Source organism: Triturus cristatus, chromosome 3_1 (genome assembly GCF_964204655.1).
Source record: "Triturus cristatus chromosome 3_1, aTriCri1.1, whole genome shotgun sequence".
Classification (NCBI taxonomy): domain Eukaryota; kingdom Metazoa; phylum Chordata; class Amphibia; order Caudata; family Salamandridae; genus Triturus; species Triturus cristatus.
Window position 1 is genome coordinate 709,259,689 of NC_140583.1, and position 12,007 is coordinate 709,271,695.

A 12,007-nucleotide genomic window follows, 5' to 3' on the forward strand; every position below is an offset into this window, starting at 1 on the left:
CCCCGTCCCAGAGCAGTAGTGGCTGCAGTCGCCAGAGTACAATGGGCACGCGGCCCCACAGGAGGCTCCTTTTTGGACAAGGAGTAACATGCTTTAATACACAGAACGATCCACCGAGAGATGGTACGTTTGTGCACGGCCCGACCTTTCTTGGCGCCCACGTAGCCAACAATGAGTTGATCATCAACCTGGAACTGTTGTGTGCGCTTCAGATAGAACGAGAGCTGAGGCATTATAAATGGAACATGGTTGTAATGCCTTTCAAGAAACGACTGACAACAGGGGACTTGAAAAGAGCAGGCTGATCTGGAAGCCTTAAAAAGGCGGAAATGGCAGAGATAGCCCTTGATAGTGCCCAGAGCAGAGCCCTGCTCGGCCAGAGAAAGGAGGAACAGAAGGACTTCTGAAAGAGGGGCAGAAAGGGGATCCAGAGCCTTTGCTGTGCACCATGTCACAAATTTATTCTACCTGCAGGCGTATACCGTTTTAGTGGAGGGACGCCTGGATGCCCAAATAACATCACAGACTTCGGCAGGAATGTCAAAAGCTGTCAACTGTCGCCGCTCAATCTCCACGCATGGAGGTTGAGGCTGGACAGGTTTGGGTGAAGGACCGTCCCCTGCTGATCCTCCCGAAGAGGCAGTTGGATTGGAGGACAGATTGCCAGACTGAGTAGCTCGGGATACCACACTCTTCTTGCCCAATCCGGAGCCACTAGAATGACTTGGGCCCGGTCGCGCCTGATCTTCAGCACTCTGGGCACAAGTGGTATAGGCAGAAAGGCGTACAACAGACTGCAACTCCACTCACAACGAAAAGCGTCTCCGAGCAAGTGCCGCCTTGGAAATTCCAACGCGCAGAATTGATGACATTGCACGTTCTCTTAGGTGGCGAATAGATCTAACCAAGGCTCGCCCCACTGCAGAAAGAGACCTTGCCCCACATCCGAGGTCAGAAGCCATTCGTGATCCAACATGCATCTGCGGCTGAGTTTGTCTGCCCTGGCGTTCAGGGAGCCTGCCAGGTGTTGAACCACCAGAGACATGCCCCGATGTTCCAGCCATGTCCAGAGGCGCAGAGCCTCCTGACATAGGGTCCACAACCCCACCCCGCCCTGTTTGTTGCAATACCACATGGCGGTGGTGTTGTCTGAACACCTGCACTATCTGTCCCCGGACAGAGGGAAGGAAGGCTTTCAGAGCAAGTCGGATCTCCCGCAGCTCCAGAAGGTTGATTTGGAGCCGGGACTCTGCCGGATACCAGAGGCCCCTGATCTCCGCCTCTCCCATATGGCCACCCCATCCCAGGAGGGACTCATCCGTCACCACTGTGAACTCCGGGTGGGGAAGGAAGAGGGATCTGCCATTGACCCAATCGCGATTCTTCAGCCACCACTGCAATTGACTTGCAGTGCCCTCCGAGATCTGGACGTGATCGGACAGGTTGCCCTGATGCTGTGCCCACTGAAACTTCAGGTCCCACTGCAGACCCCGCTTATGCCATCTGGCATGTTGCACTAGCAGGATGCAGAAGGCCATCAGGCCCAGGAGCCGGAGGGTCATCCAGACTGAAACCTGGGATAGTGGATGAAAGATCGGAATCATAGCCTGAATATCCCGTATCCGCTGTTCGGGAGGATAGACCCGAAACTGCGCCGAATCCAGAACCTCTCCGATGAATTGGAGCTTCTGAGAGGGAATCAGGTGCGACTTCGGCAATTTGATGGAAAACCCCAGCAAATGCAGGAGGTCGGCCGTAGTCTGGAGGTGGGAGACGACCGTTTGGTGCGAGCCCGGCTTCAACAACCAGTCTAGATAGGGGAAGACTGAGACCCCCGATCTGCGCAGTTGAGCTGCGACCACCATCACTTTCGTGAACACCCGAGGGGTGCTGGTAAGGCCAAAGGGGAGCACGGTAAACTGAAAGTGCTCGTGGCTCACCATGAACCGCAGGTAACGCCAGTGGGCCGGCAAGACGGAAACATGAAAATAGGCATTCTGCAAGCCCAACGCTACCATCCAGTCGCCTGGATCGAGAGCAGACAAGACCTGAGCCAAAGTCAACATCTTGAACTTCTCCTTCCGGAGGAAGCGGTTGACGTTCTGGAGGTCCAAGATGGGACGCAGACCCCCTTTGTCCTTCTTGGGGACCAGAAAGTAGTGGGAATAACAACCACTCCCTACTTCTGGCCCAGGAAAGCACTCGATGGCCCCCTTGGCGAAGAGGTCCGTGACTTCCTGCTGGAGAAGTACCAAGCGTTCCCCCGACATGCGATGGCATGGCTGGAGGGGTGGACCACTTGTCCGATGTGATAGCGTGCCAGTGGGGGAGGTGACAGCGGATCCGGCCACCCACTGGCGTGGGGTTCCCCCCAAAGCTCAGATTACGAAGGTTTGGAGGTAGAAACAGCGGAGGTGGACTGACCCCCGTGCTGATTCCCAGACCCGCCCCTGCAGAAACTACATCCGCGCTGAGGCTTGGTCTGCACAGGCTTGCTGAAGGGCCTTGCCTGGGTGCCCCTGCCAGGGCCACGAAAGGAACAAAAACCAGGAGCGGCTGGGCTTTCCATGGAAAGACCTAAGGACTTGGCCGTGACCCGCGAGTCCTTAAAACGTTTCAGCGCACGGTCTGCTTTATCGCCAAACAGGCGAGAGCCATCAAAGGATATGTCCATGAGTGAGCTTTGGATATCTGGCGAGAACCCGGTAGATCTCAACCAGGCGTGGCGACGAAGCGCCGCAGTCGTAGCAATTGCCCTACCTAAGTGAGTCCGCAGTGTCCAAACCACACCGAATGGCGAACTTCGCAGCATCTTTACCCTCGGCAAAAGCTTGGGACAGCACAGCCTGGGTCTCTTCAGGACACTGTGGAAACACCTGTGCAACTGTATCCCACACCGCGTGGAAATAGCGGCCCAACAGGCAGGCGGGGTTCACCGACTGCAGCCCTAAGCTGGCTGAAGAGAACAACCGCTTGCCGAACTGCTCTAGCTTCTTAGAGTCCTTATCCGGCGGAGCCGTGGGAAAGGCACTCTGGGACATTGAAGCTTGGATGACCAGGCTCTCGGGCGTAGGATGAGTGGTCAGAAAGGCAGGATCACCCGGCGATGACGCCTGGCGACTTTTTTATCCACAGGAGCCCCTGTGGCTGGCCACGACCAGGTGCCCAGCAAGACGTCAGTGAGGGTGTCATTAAATGGCAGCAGGGGCTCGGACGAAGGTGACGCCGTCTGGAGCACCTCAGTGAGAAGATTAGTCTTTAGGGCGCCCGTAGGGAGATCAAGGTTGAGGACCTCAGCTGCCCAATGGAGCACCACCATGTAAGAGGCGCCCTCCTCCATGGAAGGCGGAGGAGAGGCAAAACCTGGGTCAGAGGAGACCTCAAGGCCGCCGGCCTCCTCCAACTCGTCCGCCCAGTCATGCTCAGAGTCACACTGACGAGTAAGAGGGTCCTCGGACCCCTCCCAGTCGTCCTCTACCTCCGCTATTTGTGGTACAGACTGCGGCGGCAGGGGAGGAACAAACTGTGCCTGGAACAGCGGCGGACGGGCTGAACCGGCGCCGAGTCCCAATGCGGATCCCAGGTAGGGACAAAATGGTCCTGGAACCTTGGCAGGTGCGGAACAAATGGCACCCACTGCGGCACCGGAGGCGAGGGTGGCACTGGGGCCGGAACCGGTAGCAGAGGGTCTTGTGGTGCCGTGGCCGGAGCAAGCGGCGCAGGATCCTGCGGCGTCTGGGCTGGAGCCGCCGATGCCTCAACAGGATCCTGACACGGGACCGTAGGGCCCAAAGGCGCACCGGCAGGAGCCTGAGGCCTCAACAGGCGGTCCATGGTAGCAAGAAAGTCTTGCACCTGTGCGACGGACCCGGATAAGGTGGGTAGGCCGCAGGACTCCCGGGCTCCGAAGGAGCCGCAGGGGCAGAACCCCTGTCCCCTTCATCCGGGGACCGAAGGGGGAGGGGGGGGGGGGGGGAAAGTCCGAGAGAGACATCACTTTTTTCGACTTCTTTTTGTGTCGTCTCTTACCCGAATCAGAGGGAGAAGACTTGGGAGCCCGAGGAGCGATGATGGTGGCCCCGCGAGCGTTCTCTAGAGCGGCCCCTGGACCATGAACGGCGCTGGGACGATTGCCGGCCCTCAAGCAGATTCCGGCGGTGCTCCATCAAGGCCTTCGGGCCATGGCCAGACAGTCCATACAGGACCGGGAGTCGTGGTCGCTCTCCAGGCAGTAGAGACAGACATCGTGGGGGTCCGCCACCGGCATATTGCGACGGCAGGCCCCAAAAGACTTAAAACCAGGCATCCCTACGTGCACCAGAGTAGACTCAAACTTACAGGAGACAAAAGTCTCAAAAAGACAGTCATAAAGTGACTAAGGTACGTGCTCTAACCGGATCTGCGCTTACTGGCGTGGAAAAAGAAAACTGACATCAGCGCGCATGGGTGGCGCCTAAGTAGTCTCCGCGACGTCATCTCGGCGCATACGACACCAGCGACGGACGCGGAGCCGCACGACGCCACCTACTGACGCGCAGAGGTACTGCTAGCGAAAACTTTCCAGATCCAGTCTGACGCCTGGGGATATTCTAAGGTAAGAAATCTATTACTAACATGTTCAGATAGGGTTATGCCACGAGAGGCAACTTGTTCTGAAAATCCTAAACTATATTGTGGGTCCTATGGTTTCTATCTGATAGTAAAGTCTTTTGCATAAAGCAATAAATACTTGCCATAGAAAAAGAAGTTACTTACCTTCAATAATGCATTTGTGATGGAAACTCTAGACCAGACTAGATGCAGAACATTTTTAAGCAGAGCCCTAGGTCACCAGTAAGAGGCATCATCTGGCTCTGTAAGAATCCGTTCCACTTCGGAAGTGAAAGCTGGAGTATTGCAGACGTGCCACCCAAGCACCTGGAAGTCAGTTTCTTTCGTGACACAGTTGGTGCCCTCGGAAACAGAGCCCAAAAACCATTTACATTTGCCAGTGTGCGGATGTCAAATTTGAGCTTTCTTTCAATCTAAAAGTGCCCACTCCACAGAAAAGGGAGGCAGAATTGCAATGGGGAATCAGCAGTTAGATAAGAGTATCCACCAGAAGGAAAATGCTACTTACCCAGTATGCATCTGTTCTTGGCTTGTGGAGCTGTAGAGTCATATGCTATGCATAGATCGCCATCTAGTGTTGGGTCGGATGTTTGCACTTTTTCTTTCCAATCATGAGGTAGGTGACTCCTCCTTTCGTAGATAGTGCGCATGGGTATCGACTCCATTGTTGCGAGGGTGATAATGGAGTTAATAAGAGTAGTAAAAGGAGATATCCATGAATGCATATATCTAAGTAAGATGTTACTGTAACAGGTATAGGTACCCGGGGAGGCGGGTGGACACATATGACTCTACAGCTCTATATGCCAAGAACAGATGCATACCGGGTAAGTTGCATGTTCCATTCATGGCATAAGAGCTATAGATAATATGCTGTGCATAGACTACATAGCAGTTATCTCCCAAAGTGATGTCTAACCTGTATCTGTTGGGAGTGGTTTTAAATAGTGTACGCAAAATTGCTTGGCCCACTCCAGCGTGTTGTCTTGCTAACACATCTAGACAATAGTGTTTTGTGAATGTGTAGACCATGTCGCAGCTTTGCATGTCATCTATGGGTATATTTCCAAAGAATGCCATAGAAGCCCCCAGTTTGCGTGTAGTGTGCTCTAGGGAGAACTGTTAACGTTTGTTTTGCTTTTGCATAGCATATTTGAATGCACTGGACTATCCACCTTGCAATTCCTGATATGGGATTGCCTTTGTGTGGTGAAGCAAAAGCAACAAAAAGTTGATTTGCGTTACGGAAAGGTTTTGTCCTTTTTATGTAATAAAGCAATGCTCTCTTCACATCTAATGTGTGTAGGGCAGGTTCTGCCACTGAATCTGGTTGAGGGAAGAACACGGGTAACTCAACAGATTGATATGAAAAGCAGAAATGACTTTAGGAAGGAATTTAGGATTAGTCCGAAGAACCACTTTATTTTGGTGCATTTGTAAAAAGGGTTCTTCTATAGTTAATGCCTGAAGCTCACCCCCTCTTCTGAGCGATGTGATAGCCACGAAGAAAGCAGTTTTCCATGTGAGAAATTGTAGTTCACATTTGTGCAATGGCTCTAAGGGTGGACCCATTATCGGGGAAAACAATGTTAAGATTCCATACTGGAGCAGGTGGACGTCTCAGGGGAATGAGTCGAGCCTCTTTATAAAGGCTTTGATAACAGGCACCCTAAAAAGAGAGATAGATGTTGTCTATTCTGGAGGTATGCAGCTAAGGCAGCCAGATGTAAGTGTGAGAAGTTGGCCTGATATATGTCGTCACTAATTCTAGTGTACACCTTGTATCAGTCCAAACAACCCTTACGGTGATTGGTTGTAAAGTCAACCTTATAGACCAGCTATCCTAGTGGTAGCATGGACAAGAGCAGTCTTAGGCTAAACTCTGAATGGCATGTGAGGCCAGCTGTTACACCATATGTAATCCCTTGAATACCAAATGAAAGGACACCACAACAGATATATATAAAAATAGAATGTATTTATTCTAGTCAAACCCTCAGCACTCTTTATGAGATTCGAGGTAAGTACAACACAGTCTTATTTAAGCATACATTAAGTCACACAGGTAATACAGTTAGGCCCTAGGGGCCACGCAAACCATATACTAAGTAAGTGGTATAAGAACCACTGTCACGAACACAGGATAGGCCTAGGGAATCGCTGGGGCTACACTATACTACCAAAGGTTAGGAAGTGGGAGGCCCTCGGGATTCAGGTGCAGAGTGGAAACACTCACGCGTAAAAGTCGATAGAAATATTAAGTATTAGAATCTAACAGTTTTAGGACACTTCTGGAATAGCTAGAAAGTCGAGACTCGGAAACTAGACCCTAGGATAGTAAATACCCTTGTGAGCACCGGAGTACTCAAGTTACCTAGCCCACGGGCTGCGAGTGCATAGGTGTGAACTTGCGTCGGTTTCGTCGTGGACTTCTATGGATGCCTGAAGGAAAGTTGCTGACAGGCAGTCAGTGAAGAGTGTCCAGTGGATCCCAAGGATGGGATCAAGAAGGACAGAGTCTAGGTCACCAGCCAGGAGCCGGGAAGGAACCAGGCGATGTCGTGAAGATGCAGGTGAAGAGGTGAAGCTTGTCGCAGCAGCCACGGGTACCAGGAGACGTCGAGGACGACCAGGACCAGGAGGCGAGCTGTCCCGTGAAGGCTCTTGCTGTCGGCGGCGTCGATGTCGAGTCAGGACCCAACAAGCCTTGGCAAGCGGAACCCACGCAGAATGGAGGCCTTGCTTCTGGTGCAGACCAGGAAGGTCTGGGGTGCTTCTCTTTCACAGAGGAGCGGGTGCCAGTCTGGAGGAGCCGGACCAGCAAGATGAAAGAACAAGTTACTTACCTTCGGTAACGATGTATCTGTAAGAAACATTAGTTAGTTAGATTCCTCACCTTAGAATATCCCCAGGCGTCAGACTGGATCCGGAAGATTTTTCGTCAGCAATACCCCTTGCGCGTCGCTAGGCGTCGTCTGCGGCTCCGCGTCCGTCTTCAGCGTCGTGCGCCGGAATGACGTCGGAGTACTTAGACGCCGCCCTCGCGGAAGACGTCAGTTCTTGTACATAGCCTTCCACGCCAGGAACGCAGAGCCATGCAAGATACCGACACTGGTGCCAAAAAAGTCTAGGGCCCTGAAAGGGATAGCCTTAACCCTAGATGTCAGTTCGCAGAACGGGGAGGATGGGTGGGTCGGTGAGGAATCTAACTAACTAATGTTTCTTACAGATACATCGTTACTGAAGGTAAGTAACTTGTTCATCTGAAAGAAACACGTTAGTTAGATTCCTCACCTTAGAATAGATACCCAAGCAATACCATCCCCGGTGGTGGGTCTACGAACCAAGATCACACCAGAAAGTCCTGGAGGACAGAAAACGGCCAAAGAAGCCATCCCTCAGGATTTGGCTGTCAAGGCAATAATGCCTGGCAAACGTGTGTAGCGAAGCCCACGTTGCCGCCTGACAGATGTCCTGCAAAGGGACACCCCGTCCCAAAGCAGTAGTAGCCGCTGTGGCCCGAGTAGAATGGGCGCGCAGCCCAACAGGAGGGTCCTTTTTTGCCAAGGAATAACAAATTTTAATGCACAAAACGACCCACCGAGAGATGGTCCGTTTGTGCACAGCTTTCCCCTTCTTAGCACCCACGTATCCAACGAAAAGTTGGTCGTCCACCCGGAACTGCTTTGTGCGGTCCAGATAAAAGGAGAGCGCACGTTTTGGGTCCAGATGGTGGAGCCTCTCTTCCTCTTTGGAAGGATGCGGAGGCGGAAAGAAGGTGGGCAAGGTGACAGATTGCCCAAGATGAAAGGGGGTCACCACTTTCGGAAGAAAGGAGGGACGAGGCCGAAGGACAACCTTGTCCGGATGAACAGAGAGAAAAGGAGGCTTTGATGATAAAGCCTGGAGCTCACTCACCCGTCTAGTCGAGGTGATGGCATTACAAAAGGGACAGGAGGGAACGTGTGAGTAATGCCTTTTAGAAAGCGTGTAACTACAGGGGACTTGAAAAGAGAAGGCTGATCAGGAAGCCGTAAGAAGGCAGAGATGGCAGCAAGATAACCTTTCAAGGTGCCCAGGGCAGAGCCCTGCTGGGCCAAAGAAAGAAGAAAGAGGAGAACCTCAGAAAGAGGGGCAGAAAGGGGATCCACAGCCTTTGCTGTGCACCATGCCACAAATTTGTTCCACCGGCAGGCGTATACCGTCTTTGTGGAGGGACGCCTGGCTGCCAGAATGACATCACAGACTTCAGGAGGCAAGTCAAATGGCATCAACTGCCGCCGCTCAATCTCCACGCAGTGAGGTGGAGGCTGGACAGGTTCGGGTGGAGGACCGTCCCCTGCTGCTGCGACAGAAGATCCTCCCGAAGGGGCAGACGTATCGGAGGATCGGTCAACATACTGAGTAGCTCGGGATACCAGTACCTTCGTGCCCAATCCGGAGCCACCAAGATGACTTGGGCCCGGTCGTGCCTGATCTTCTTCAGCACTCTGGGCAGAAGTGGTATAGGCGGAAAGGCGTACAACAGACCGCAACTCCACTCGTGACGAAAAGCGTCGCCGAGCGAGTGCCGCCTTGGAAATTCCAACGCGCAGAACTGCTGACATTGCGTGTTCTCTTCGGTGGCGAATAGATCTAACCAAGGCTCTCCCCACTGCTGAAAGAGACCTTGCGCCACTTCGGAGTTCAGACGCCATTCGTGATCCATCATGCACCGGCGGCTGAGTTCGTCTGCTCTGGCGTTCAGAGAGCCCGCCAGATGTTGAACCACTAGGGTGACGCCCTGGTGTTCCAGCCACGCTCAGAGGCGCAGAGCCTCCTGACAAAGGGTCCACGACCCCACCCGCCCTGTTTGTTGCAATACCACATGGCGGTGGTGTTGTCCGTGAACACCTGCACGACACTTCCCCTGACAGAGGGAAGGAAGGCTTTCAGTGCAAGTCGGATCGCTCTCAGCTCCAACAGGTTGATGTGGAGACGAGACTCCGCCGGAGACCAGAGGCCTCTGATCTCCGCCTCTCCCATATGGCCACCCCATCCCAGGAGGGACGCATCCGTCACTACGACATGCTCCGGTTGGGGAAGGGAGAGACTCTTGCCCTTGACCCAATCGCGATCCGTGAGCCACCACTGCAACTGCTGTGCAGTGCCCTGCGAGATCAAGACATGGTCGGACAGGTTGCCGTGATGCTGGGCCCACAAACTTCAGGTCCCACTGCAGAGCCCGCATGCGCCGCCTGGCGTGATGCACTAGTAGGATGCAGAAGGCCATCAGCCCCAGAAGCCGCAACACTAGCCTGACCGAAACCCAGGATAGAGGCCGAAAGATGGGAATCAGGGCCTGAATATCCAGGACCCGCTGTTCCGGCGGATAGACCCGGAACTGCGCCGAATCGAGAACCGCTCCGATGAAGAGGAGCTTCTGAGAGGGACTCAGGTGTGACTTCGGCACGTTGATGGAAAACCCCAGCAAATGCAGGAGATCCGCCGTAGTCTGGAGGTGGGAGACGACTGCCTGGGGCGAGCCCGCCTTCAACAACCAGTCGTCGAGATAGGGGAAGACTGGAACCCCTGATCTGCGCAGATGAGCTGCGACCACCGCCATCACTTTCGTGAACACCCGCGGGGCACTGGTAAGGCCGAAGGGGAGCACGGTAAACTGAAAGTGCTCTTGGCCCACCGTGAACCGCAGGTAACGCCGGTGGGCCGGCAGGACGGGGATGTGGAAATATGCGTCCTGCAAGTCCAACGCTACCATCCTGTCTCCAGGGTCTAGGGCAGCTAGAACCTGAGCCAAAGTTAACATTTCGAACCTTTCCTTCCGGAGGAAGGCATTGACGTTCCGGAGGTCCAAGATAGGGCGCAGGCCCCCTTTGCCCTTCTTGGGCACCAGAAAGTAGTGGGAATAACAACCACGACCTACTTCTGGGCTCGGAACGCGCTCGACGGCCCCCTTGGCCAAGAGGGCCGAAACTTCCTCGTGGAGAAGATTCAAATGATCCCCCAAGATACGGTGGTGCTGCGGTGGCATGGCTGGAGGGGTCGTCTCGAAGGGGAGGGAGTAGCCCCTTCGGACGATTTGCAGCACCCACCTGTCCGATGTGATGGACCGCCAGTGGAGCAGGTGATGGCGAACTCTGCCGCCCACTGGCGTGGAATGGGCCTGAAAGCTCGGACTAGGAAGGCTTTGAGGCGGATGCTGCTGGGGTGGATGTGGGCTGACCGCGTCGTCCTCCAGAACTGCCTCGGCGGAAACCACGTCCGCGACCGCGCGCAGGTTGGGTCTGCGGCTGGCGGCTAGGCTGATGTGAGGAGGCACCCCTTCCTTGGCCGCGGAAGTTTGCGACCGCGGGGCCGAGAGGCCCAAGGACTTGGCCGTAGCCCGGGAGTCCTTAAAGCGATTCAGCGCACTGTCCGCTTTCTCACCAAAAAGGCGAGTGCCATCAAAGGGCATGTCCATGAGAGTGCTCTGGACATCCCCCGAAAAGGACGGGGACCGCAGCCAGGCGTGACGTGTAAGCGCCACTGTGGTAGAAATCGCCTCACCCAGCGAGTCCGTAGTGTCAAGCCCACATCGGATTGCATGTCGTGCTGCATCCCTCCCATCGGCCAGAGCCTGGGTAAGTCGTGTCTGGGCCTCCTCCGGGCACAGGGGCAGCACGTCCTCCACCGTATCCCACAGAGAGTGGGAATAACGGTCCAAAAGACAGGCGGTATTCAAGGACCGCAGACCCAAACTTAGGGAGGAGAACAGCTTTTTGCCAAACTGTTCCAGTCTCTTGGAATCCCGGTCCGGCGGAGCGGTCAGGAAGGAGGATTGGGAGGTAGAAGCCTGGATAACCAGGCTCTCGGGGGTGGGGTGTTGGGACAGAAAACTGGGGTCGCCCGGAGCAGGGCGGTGGCGCCTGGCGACGTTCCTGTCCACAGGAGAGACTGTGGAGGGCTTGGACCAGGTGCCCTGCAGAACGTCAATGAGGGCCTCATTGAATTGCAGCAGAGGCTCAGTGGAGCTTGCTGCAGACTGAAGCACCTCAGTGAGGACGTTAGTCCTCACAGCCACGGCAGGCAGCTCGAGCCCAAGGGCTGCGGCCGCCTTGCGCAGCACCACAGAGAAAGCAGCACCCTTCTCCGAAGCCACAGTCGGAGGAGAGATGAATCCAGTGTCTGGGGAGGTATCCAGACCACTGGCCTCCCCCAGTTCATCTGCCCAGTCCTGTGACAGCTGAGCCTGAACGGCCATAGGGTCATCGGACCCCTCCCAGTCGCCCCCGTCATCCGATTCCTGGTAAACAGGAGGAAGGATCGGAGCCGGACGATAGAAATAATGTGTCTCTAACGGCGCCGTACGCGGCGTCCATCGACGCCGTAACGGCGCCAGATCCGGAGCGGGGCTGAA

The 12,007-nt window shown here is 54.7% G+C and overlaps 1 protein-coding gene across 25 annotated transcripts in view; it reads right to left on the reverse strand.

The window, feature by feature from the left end:
- The window catches only part of PPP6R3 (protein phosphatase 6 regulatory subunit 3), a 1,519,855-nt gene that overhangs the window by 511,747 nt on the left and 996,101 nt on the right, over window positions 1–12,007 (reverse strand). The gene's annotated exons all lie outside the window — the stretch shown is intronic.